This window comes from Aythya fuligula, chromosome 3 (genome assembly GCF_009819795.1).
Source record: "Aythya fuligula isolate bAytFul2 chromosome 3, bAytFul2.pri, whole genome shotgun sequence".
NCBI lineage: Eukaryota > Metazoa > Chordata > Aves > Anseriformes > Anatidae > Aythya > Aythya fuligula.
In genome coordinates, this window is record NC_045561.1 from 106,882,561 (window position 1) to 106,894,164 (window position 11,604).

General features: G+C 42.8%; 1 protein-coding gene across 4 annotated transcripts in view; it reads right to left on the minus strand.

Annotated features, from left to right (window-relative positions):
• The window catches only part of CYRIA (CYFIP related Rac1 interactor A), a 57,716-nt gene extending 54,813 nt beyond the window's left edge, over positions 1 to 2,903 (minus strand). For all 4 annotated transcript variants that reach the window (XM_032183533.1, XM_032183529.1, XM_032183531.1 and 1 more), the window contains exon 1: positions 2,810 to 2,903. The gene's annotated coding sequence lies outside the window, so the exon portion shown is untranslated. The remainder of the gene's footprint in view (positions 1 to 2,809) is intronic.
• Positions 2,904 to 11,604: the final 8,701 nt, after the last annotated feature.

Genomic DNA, 11,604 nt, shown 5'->3' on the forward strand with positions numbered 1-11,604 from the left:
AACAGATCCAAATACATACTGAATTCAGTACACAGGAAATACTATGAGGTTTTGGCTCCTTCAAATTGATACATACTATTACTATGCATATTCCTCTGCCCACTGATACTATAACTCGCATTGACATAGTAAGTTTGTTTCCAAGGATTTAATAGGAGACCTAATGATGTCTGGATTGTATGCAGGTTTTGGATTTAGAATATTATTTTTCTGTTTTGTATAAAATGTGAACTGAATGATCAAGTTAATGTGCTACTGCATCTAGTACTAAAGAACGTGATTCCACAAAACTATTTTACAGTTTCTCTAAAAACTCCAATTAAAAGGGTATTTGGAAATACATATAAATCAATTCAGGAGGTCTTATTTATAGTATCTGTACACCTACAGTTTATGTTAAGGTAGAATTGTTATTCATCTAAATAACGTCTAGTATTTTTATATACATTTTCATCACTCTATTTGTATAACATGTAACCCATGTAAATCTGCAACACACTGCACATGCAAATCCCTGACGTCTGTGAGACTACCATAGTGCTGAGGACAAGATATTTTAGGCTGACAAAACAGTGTCAAAAATGATGTCATGAAGACAAGCTAAGCACACTAACAATGAATTATCTTCCCAGCATTGTAAAATTCACTAACAGGCTCACTATTATGGCAAAATGACATCTGCTCACAGTAACTATATAGTAGTACCCAAGATCTTCACCATTTTTCCTTTGTGAATTAACCAAGTATTTTTCATTCTAATTACTGGCATACATTGCCTTTTTAATGACTTGTGACTTGCTTATTTTCTGTTTTTAATAAAGAACAAGTTCACAGGCATACATGACTGCAAAACAGTAGATGAGAGTAGTGAAAAAGTACAGAGCAGTATACAATAAAATAATGGACAGTCATTAAGAAACCATGCAAATAATTCAGAAAGCCTCTCTTATACTTGCCATAGTTTATAGTTTCAAGTGAAACCTTAATGATCAGATACACTATACAGTGGTTCAAAATGCAGCTGAAGAATCTTATTCTTAGTTGCTACTCTATGCTTTTTATAAATTTAAATTAAACCCTTTATGCTAGTCTCAGTCTGTAATTTCATTAAAACATTTTGTGAGTTGTTTAACTTTATGATTTGTTTGTTTTTATTTCAGGCCTCGTGTGTGTGTGGGGGGGTTTACAAGAATGCAGAAAGAAGAATCCAACGTGAGAAATGTCAGAATTTATTCCCTAAAAATAAAATAAAATAAAACAGCCTTGCCAATGTATAATTTTTCTTTATATCTTAAAAAAGATATAAAACTTAGCATAACTGAGAAAAGGGAAGTATCAACTTAGTTCTCTGTGTAATATGAGTTGGGGTATTTTTGTAGACCAATGCTGAGCATGTAAAATTCTTTGCCCACAAGGCAACCTCCTGTCACAACTGCATTTCATTCCAGATCTCCCCACCTAAGCGTTCACAGTCAAAGTCATTTTTATTTTTTTTCTGACCTTGCAGATGGCAAGAATAGGAGAAGGAAAGCAAAGCAAAAACATCCCTATCCCCCTCAATTTTCCCTTTCCACATGCACACACAAACTGCCTTTAGGAGCTGGTAAACAAAAACAGAGTGCAAAGATTGTCTGTATGGAAATCAAGGACTACCAGAACAGGCTGGAAACCAACACACATTACAACCCTCAGCAAGTTATTAGCAACAACGCTGAAAGAATGGGAAGTTAAAAGTGCTTCTGGTGAATTATGGATCATTTGATTTTATACACTGGCATCATACATTACCAGGGCCTTAGCAGAACAAAACCCAGATAAATAAGTCCGAAGCTTAACTGTCTTGAAATTAAGTTAGGGAAAAAAAAAAAAAAAAAAAAGGCAGAAATGCTTGTGTGGTGTCTGTTCAGAGATTCAAACGATGAGATGAATTTAACATTGCAGAACATGTTTTCCATCTGCTCTCTCTCATGCCTAGCCTTCACAATGGCACATCCTTCTAGAAACGGTGCTCACAGCACTCTGCATCTAACCATCTCCAGCAGCTGAAAGTTTTCCCTAATAACCGAAGTTGTGAATTTGAACCCCCCTTGTCCCCAACCTCGAGCAAGGGCATTCTTAATCCAGAGAAGGGCTACAGCCTTTTTATTTGATTGATTGATTGATTGATTGATACCCTCAGCCCCATTACAGCTCATCCTGGCACCTGGGCCCACAGGGAGCCAGGTGCCCACAGCACCCCGGCGTGATGGGGGTCCCTGAGGAAGAAATGGGAGCTCCTTTAGGGGCTGAGGCAGCGATGAGAGCTCAGGCACGGTCCTTTTGAGGCCGAGGCAGCGATGGGAGCTCCTTTTGGGGCCGAGGAAAAAAAGCCTCTCCCCGAGCTGAGGCTAAGATCTACCAGCAAAACGTTTTACCACGGGGGAAGGGAAAGCAAAGCGTGGCCCTGGTGCCCCGTAACCCCACTCGAGGCCGCTGGAGCCGGTGCTTTTTGAGGCAACAGTTGGTCGCCTCCCCACCGGCAGCCCCCCACCCCTCTGCCCCCCGAGGCTGGCAGCAGGAGGGCAGGGAACGGGGGGCGGCACAAGGGCGGCGGCGCGGAGGAAGGCAACCCCCGATCTGAGATGAAAAAGATAAAAATAAAACCACCACAAAACAACGCAGGGGCTGCAGAGCCTCCCGTCTCCCAGCAGGGCGCTGCGGGGGCGGCTTCTCCCTTCCTCCCCCTTACTCCCCCAATCTTTCCCCCCCCAGAGGACGGGGCGCCGCCTGCCCCCACCGGCGGCCAGCCGCAGTCCCCGAGCCGCCTTACCTGAGCTGCCCGTCGCCGCTGGCCGCTGCGGGGACCCTCGTCCATCCCCCGAGCCTCAGAGACAGCCGGCGGCGCGGCCCGGCCCGGCCCAGCCCAGCCCAGCCCCGCGCCACACTCGCAGGCCCGCCCCGCGGTGGCTGCGTGAGGCTGCCGCCAGACGCCGGCCCCGGCCGGGCGCGGTTCCCCCCCCCGGACCCGCCTCCCGCTGCTGAAGGAGGGCTGTGAGCCCCTCAATGTCTCCCCACCGGGCTGTGTAGGGTCACAAGAGGGAGGAGGAAAAGAGGATGAAGCCTCCCCCCCCAAGTGGAGGGTGGGGAAGGGGCGGCAGGGCGCGGGGGCAGAGGAGGCGGCGCGGTTTGAGATAAGGAGAAGAGGGAAAGGAGGGTGAGGGGGGCACCCTGCCTCTGCACAGACCTCACCCGGGGAGATTCGTGCTCCCCACGTACCCCCCAGCCCAGCCCAGAAGGGCAGGGACACCCGACGGTGTCACCCCTGAAGCCACTGAGGAGCGGCCCCCACCCGCCCTCTTCCTCTCAGCGACAGCGGCTTTGACCCAAATCAGCCCCGTTTCGACCCAAATCAGCCCCGTTTCGACCCAAAACCGCTCCGTTTCGACCCAAATCTGCCCCGTTTCGACCCAAATCTGCCCCGTTTCTCACAGGTCCCAGCCCGTCCCCTTCTCCTTTGTGGGCTTTTGACTCTTGTTGTGTGTGTGAATGCTTGAGTTCAGCAGGGCTGCAAAGACATTTTGTGTGTGTGTGTGCATTTCTGACTTCGCAGAAGGCAGTACTTCCTCAAGATGTCAAAACCAGATCTGAGTCCATTCACAGCTCGTGAAAATACTTTGTACTTCCTCTTACTGTTTGGAGGGTTAAGTAAGGTTAAAGTTGTAAAAGTGGCTATGCGGTGCTTGGTTTCCCCCTTCCCCAAAATGAGTCTGTGAGTCTATGAGTCATTTACAGGAAGAAAGAAAAAAAAATATCGCCTACAAGTAACTATTGGAAGTACAGTATAGAAATACCAGGTTATTTATTCTTCACATTGGGGTTTTGCTTACTGAGCTCTAGATGTGAGATGCTGCAAGGCTGACCACAAAGCCATTGTAACACCATTGTCAGTGCACCCAGGAGTTCACAGCTTTGGGAAAATGTGTTAGAGAAAAATGGCCTCTGTGCACTGAGCAGGTGTGATGCTCTTGAACAAGGCAAGTTTTGCAGTGCTGTGGAGCAGAGCGGCTTGGTAGAGCTGCGAGCATGTAGGATCTGCTGCTGACTTGATCCTCTGGCCTTTCACACCAAGTCAGCAGAGCAGCAACACTTACATGCCCAAACTTGTTGTCTTTACCCAGGCTGTGGTCAGATATCCTTGAACTGTTCTCTTTTGGTCTGAAAATTCCAAATTTTCTTGTCAGAAAATAATTCAAGGGACAGAACTGGTCTATTAAAAGGCTTAGTCTTTGTTACAGCGGCACATATTTAATACAGCTATCCTTACAGCACCCGGCTTAGTGGAACACTAAACTGCTGGCTTGCATTTTTTTATCCGCAAGTCTCAAAAGTACCTTTTAAAAAAAGTAAAAAGCATTGCTCCACTTTCAAGCAGGAAGAACGGTCACGTGGAAAACTTGAACCAGGAGAGAGAACTGAACCTCAGATTCACAGCTAGCAACCCTTTTCCTTGCTTATTTTTCTGGGGCATGTGTTCTGACCACTGTATAATGGACACGTCTTTAACTGGCTGCTATTACAAAAAGAAATAGCTGTCTACCACCACTGGTAAATACTCCCGTTCTGTTAGTGTGTGTTACATATGCTCTCAGAATGCCTACACTGAATGCAGCTGGAACTTAGCCAGAAGAATATTTTGATTATGGATGCTGATAGTGTTTAGGAATTAGATATGTCCAACTTTTAAATTCTGTCAAAACAAAGGGACTGTTATATATTGATGAAATGAGCTGTAGAACATCTACCCAGCTTTAGCGTCACATACTACCGTAAGACTGAAGTTGAACAGCCTTTAGGGAGAACGGCAGTTGAGTGATAGATTTCAGATTCTCAACTTTGGACAATGACGTTACAAACCAGGAATAAATTGTTTAGTCAGCTACTTGCGTATTGGCAATACCACAGTAACTATCTGTGTGAAACTGCTATGCCAATGCAGATGTGAGACAAATTCAATTTGGGACACATTTGGTAGGATTCAGATTCCTAAATAAAGCTCTTTCTTATCATTTGGACTCTACAAGGTGTCTTATATAGTGCCCAGCTTTTGCTCAGAAAAGGTGCAGAATTCTTACAAAGTTCCATCTCATATCTACCAGCTGCATGCCAGTACCTCAAACACCCTAAACTTTTTTTAGTAGTGTAGTAGTGTTTAGTTCTGGTACTTTCGTATGGGTGTCTCAAGCATCGCAAGAAGCAGTCAGGTGCCTACCGGGTAGTGATGATATGGACCAGCTACTACAAAGCTGTGTTATCACAGCTCAAAGCTACCTAGGCTCCACTGAGCCAAGACCTGAAGGGGTAAGCAGGAATATGCAGGGCATTTCAAGATGCCCTTGGTTATCTTGCTTTGTTTTCTGCCACTCTTATGGAAGCATGCAGATCTCTTCTAGGTCCTATGACCCATACAGGTAGCTCAGACAACTCAAGATACCCACTGCTGCAGAAGTCAATCTGTCTTCACTGCAATGGAAATTTCAATCCCTAGCTGAAGACAACTGCATACAGACAACAAAAATTTGGAAGTTTGAATCTTACATTGAATCCTATCCAAAACAATTTGCTATCTTAAATCTCAGGGGAATTTAACACATTTTATTGCACAGTTATGACAATGTATATGCAACCAGTAGTCATGGCTTAACTGAACATTGTAGCATAGCACCAATAACACATTTTTTAAATTCTGTCTGTAATTTGAAAGATAACATAGAGGTCTTTCTTTCTTTCTTTCTCTCTTTCTTTCTTTCTCTCTCTCTTTCTTTCTTTCTTTCTTTCTTTCTTTCTTTCTTTCTTTCTTTCTTTCTTTCTTTCTTTCTTTCTTTTTCTTTCTTTCTTTCTTTCTTTCTTTCTTTCTTTCTTTCTTTCTTTCTTTCTTTCTTTCTTTCTTTCTTTCTTTCTTTCTTTCTTTCTTTCTTTCTCTTTCTTTCTTTCTTTCTTTCTTTCTTTCTTTCTTTCTTTCTTTCTTTCTTTCTTTCTTTCTTTCTTTCTTTCTTTCTTTCTTTCTTTCTTTTAAATGGGAATGATTGAGTCATAAAATCATAGAATCATAGAATCATTAAGGTTGGAAAACACGTCTAAGATCATCTAGTCTAACTGCCCACCTCCCACCAATGTCACCCACTAAACCATGTCCCTAAGCACCACGTCCAACCTTTCCTTGAACACCCCCAGGGGCAGTGACACCACCACTTCCCTGAGCAACCCATTCCGATGCCTGACTACTATTTCTAAGAAAAAATGTCTCATAATTTCCAACCTAAACTTCCCCTGGCACAACTTGAGGCCATTCCCTCTAGTTCTATTGCTAGTTATCTGGGAGAAAAGGCTGACCCCCAGCTCCCCACACCTTCCATTCAGATAACTGTAGAGAACAATAAGGTCTCCCCTGAGCCTCCTCTTCTCCAGACTAAACAACCCCAGTTCCCTCAGCTGCTCCTCATAAGACTTATGTCATAGACTTATGTCAAGGCTTTTGGATAAGTCACCCACAAAGTTAGCAAATATTTGAATGACTATCTACCTAGGACAGTGTAGCCTTCTGTAGAGAGTACAGTGCCTTAAAAGTTTGAAACTCAAGGTTTTAGGCACAATTGCGCTAACAATCATCTGGATGCAAACAGTGGCCTTGGAACAGATGGAAAAGTGAGTTCTCTGCTTTTGATATTTGACTTGCCAAGAAGAAGTAATAGATTTATCTAGCAGTTTTCTCAAGTATTTAATGAAGGGGTTACTTTGTGGAATAAAAGGACATCTTTCTTAATATTTATTTTAACTCTGTACAGACTGCCATGAAGGAGGTTAATACAAACAGCATTCTCAGAAAGAAGGGTTTTGCACCCACTTCAGAGATTACCAAATTCAAAGGAGAGTCTCTTCAATTTCAGCGGCCATTGAATCAGCCCCTTAATCACCTCCTCCATCTGGAAGTACTTTATTTTTGTGGTTAATGCAGAAAAAAAAAAAAAAAAGATAATGCTAATATATTCTATGAAGTAAATTGTATGAATATTCAGTATGATCCTGTCATCACTTGCATAATTCATGGTACCACTGATACTGTTTGGAATTGTAGCTGTTCATCACTTATGAAGACAATCCTCTGTACAGTTCTGGAATTTAGGGACATAATTTTCTGAGTTATGAGTTATACTGCTCAAAATTAGGAGTAAAAACGGTAGATGAGACATAACAAACCAAATAAATAAATGAAGAGGTGGTGGTGGGGAGGAATTAATCTGTCATTTTATGAGTCTGAATTGTGTCTGAAATTGTTTCCTACCAGAGAAATGTGCTGCTGTGGTTTGTCAGCTTATTTTTCTCTCCTCGCAAAGAATCTACTATTAGTAAGTGGGCAGAGAAAACTTCTGCTTCTCAGTTGTTGTGGATATCTTCTGCTTGAAGAGCTTGCTTTCTCAACATGCATTGAGCCTTCATTGGAAATCCCCTGTTTATTTCTCGCATCAGCTGATGAAAGAAATTAGCAGAAGCATGGGCAGACAGCCCTTTGCTGGCAAAGGGCCAGCCACTGGAGATTACAGCAGCTACACTGATCACAAAAATATAGGAGTCCCCACGGAATACAGCTGGAAATCTGACTTTGTTTACCTATTTGAAACTCAATATGTTGAAAATATAATCCTCTTTATAATGCATGTACACACCTTAAAGAGGTATACAATAAAATGTATTTGTTATATATATAAGAACATGTATATTCATTAGGCATTCAATGCAGACAATCTTCATTGTCGGTCTTACACAAATTAAACAACTTTTCTCAAGAAAGTGATATGATTAAGCTTCTGGTATAGGCTTTTAAAGGTATCAATATTCATGTATGCAATTTAAAAACAGTTGAGATTTATGAAATATATTGCTTAAAGTAAAAAGTAATTTTACTTTTGTCATTTTTGACCAAGTCAGAATAATATACATGTACATTAAATAATGAGACTTTGGTTATGTAATTGAATAGGAATGTGGTAAAACCCTAGGATATTTTTTGGGCACGGTTCTCAACTGTAAACAACTTATCCAAATATACACAGGCAAACCATAATAATAGTGTCCCTATACACTGATACATGCTTATTGGTAACACTATAACACTAAAAATCATAAAAATTAATAACAAGAAACTTACCTTTTAAATTCAAAAGTTTATCAAGTAGCTAACATAGAATATTTACTCATTCTGTATTCTTCTACAATGAAACTGCAGAGTAGTGGAATTATATTGTACAAAACAAAACAAAACAAGTTCAGATTTTCTTGAAATAATATTCCTAATGAAAAATTAATAGCAATAATTGCAATAGCTCACCGGATATGTAACGTTGCATTTATCACTATTAATGTTAATAAGAAAATGTCTAAGTACCAAACTATTTTAAGCTGGTTGGCACAAACCCATTTTCATTTGCATCTAGCAAGATGTATCCTGGCAACCGTATATTTTTGGATTTGTAACAATTTATTCTATTCATTTTATGCAAATGAGGTAACCAATACTGCAAGAATCATGAGAATTCAAGATGGATAACTTGGATAACATCGTTCAGAGCTATATATAGATGACTAGGAGTGATATGTGAGTAATATATGTATATATTTAACAATCTATTGAACATTTCTTTCCATGTACCTACCCAGCTAAGGGGTTTAACTTGCACAATTCACATACTTTTACTGCAAAATAGAAAGCAGTAGCAACCCAAGCTGTGTCCTGTGAAGTAATAATTATCACACACCACAGTCATGATTCTGTTTTGTTCTTTTTGGGGTTGAAAATGCTGCATGTTTCCCAGACTCATACAGAGTTTAATGAACTGGAGGGAGGAGGAAGAGCAAAGGCTCTAGCTGTCGACCGCATCTATGCATGCTGACTTGATAACTTGATAAGTTAACACAGTATCTAGAGCAAACATGAAGCTGAAGCTATATATGGAGTTTCTATCTTATTGTGTGCAAGTGTCATTGAAAGGACACATAAGAAAACTTTTGGTTTCGGTGCATACGTGTGAATGATTTCAATGCATTTGCTATAGGATTAGGTTACAGCAACCTGTGCATCTTCAGTACATTCTAGTATCATCAAAACCTTGTTTGATTAGAGATCATCTAAGGTGTTCAGCTGGAACAAAGCTCTGCTTATAGAAATGCAGAGTGTATAATGCCATCATAAGAACAAAACACTTATAAAAATCGTTAATTGTTCTTAAACAAGCTCTTTGCCTCAGTCCTCACTGCCAGTCTGGCTTCCCATGTCTCTTGAGTCCCTGAACCTCTAAGCGGGGTCTGTGGTAGTAAAGGCCCTCCCACTGTACAAGAACAGCAGGTTTGAGACCACCTGCAGAACCTGAACAGGAACAAGTCCATGGGGCCAATAACATGCATCACAGGATCCTGAGGGAACTGGCTGATGTAGTGGCAAAACTCTATCCATCATATTCAAAAAGTCCTGGTAGTCAGGTGATCTCCCTGGTGACTGAAAAAAAGTGAAACATTACTCTGATTTTAAAAAAGGGTAGAAAGGAAGATCCGAGGAACTACAGACCAGCGAGCCTTCCTCTGTACTTGGGAAGATCATGGAACAGGTCCTCTTGGGAGCAATGTTAAGGCACATGAAGAACAAGGAGGTGATCTGAGACAGCCAGCATGGCTTCCCCAAGGGCAAATCATGCCTGACCAATCTGCAGTCTTTCTATGATGGAGCAACTGCATCAGTTGACAAAAGAAGACTGACCAATGTCATCTACCTGGCCTTCTGTAAGACCTTTGACACAGACCCAAACGACATCCTGGTCTCCAAACTGGAGAGACATGGATTTGATGGGTGGACCAGTCAGTGGATATAGAATTGTCTGGATGGCCTCAGACAGAGAGTTGCAGTCAACAGCTCTATGTCCAGATGGAGGTCGGTGACAAGTGGTGTCCCTCAGGGGTCTGTCCTGGGACCGGTGCTGTTTATCAGTGACATAGGCAGTGGAATCAAGTGCACCCTTGGCAAGTTTGCAGATGACACTAAGCTGAGTGGTGTGGTTGATCCAACTGAAGGAAGGGATGCCATCCAAAGGGGCCTGGACAAGCTTGAAAAGTGGGCCCAAATGAACCTAACGAGGTTCAACAAGTCCAAGTCCAAGTTTCTGCACCTGGGTTGGGGCAATCCCAGACAGGATTACAGACTGGGGGAAGAACTCATTAAGAGCAGCCCTGCAGAGAAGGACTTGGGGGTTTTGGTGGACAAAAAGGTCAACACGAGCCAGCAGTGTGTGCTTGCATCCCAGAAGGCCAACTGCATCCTGGGCTGCATCAGCAGAGGAGTAGCCAGCAGGGAGAGGGAGATGACTGTCCCACTCTGCCCTACCCTTGCGAGGTCCCACTTGAAGCACTGCATCCAGGTCTGGGGCAACCAGCACAAGCAGGACATGACCTGTTAGAGTGGGTCCACAGGAGGGCAAAGAAGCTAAACAGAGGGCTGGAGCACCTCTCCTATGAAGTAAGTCTGAGAGATCTGGGGATGTTCAGTCTGGAGAAGAGAAGGCTCCAAGGAGACCTCATTGCAACCTTTCAGTACTTAAGGGGGCTTATAAAAAAGATGTAAAGCAACTTTTTACATGGGCAGATGGTGATAGGACAAAGGAGAATGGTTTTAAACTAAGAGGGAGATTTAGATCAAATGTTAGGAGGAAATTCTTCACCCAGAGGGTGGTGTTGAACCTGGGGGTTTTGGTTGATGAGAAGCTCAATAAGAACTGTATGCACACTAATGTGTACTTGCAGCCCATAAAGCCAAACACATCCTGGGCTGCGTCAAAAGAATTGTGGCCAGCAGGTTGAGGGAGGTGGTTCTCCCCTTCTACTCTACTCTTGTGAGACCCCACCTGAAGTACTGTGTTCAGCTCTGGGGCCCCCAGCCCAAGAAGGACATGGAAGTGAGTCCAGAAGAGGGTTGTGAAGATGATCAGAGGGCTGGAGCACCTCTTCCATGAAGAAAGGCTGATAGAGTTGGGATTGTTTAGCCTGGAGAAGAGAAAGCTCCAGCAAGACTTTATAGTGGCCTTCCAATACCTAAAGGGGGCCCACAGGAAAGCTGGCAAGGGACTTTTTACAAGGGCACATAGTGATAGGACAAGGGGTAGTGGTTTTAAATTAAAATAGGGTAGATTCAGATTAGGTACAATGAAGAAATATTTCACTATGAGGGTGGTGAGGCACTGGCACAGGTTGCTCAGAGAAGCTGTGGGTGCCCCAACCCTGGAAGTGTTCAAGGCCAGGCTGGATGGGACTTTGAGCAACCTGGTTGGTTGGGGGGTGTCCCTGTCCAGAGCAGAGAGGTTGGAATTAGGTGATCTTTAAGGTCCCTTTCAACCCAAACTATTCCATGATTCTATGAAATACTGTATTGAATGCATTCTTTATGCTGAAGATCTGATACCCTGTCTTGCATAGAGGGTTTGGAAAGGGTTTGTAGGATTGAGTTTCTCCTTTGCAGAAGCATTAAGTTGTAAATGGATGTTACCTTCTTGGTTCCACTGTGTTAATAAAGGACATTACCACTCCCAG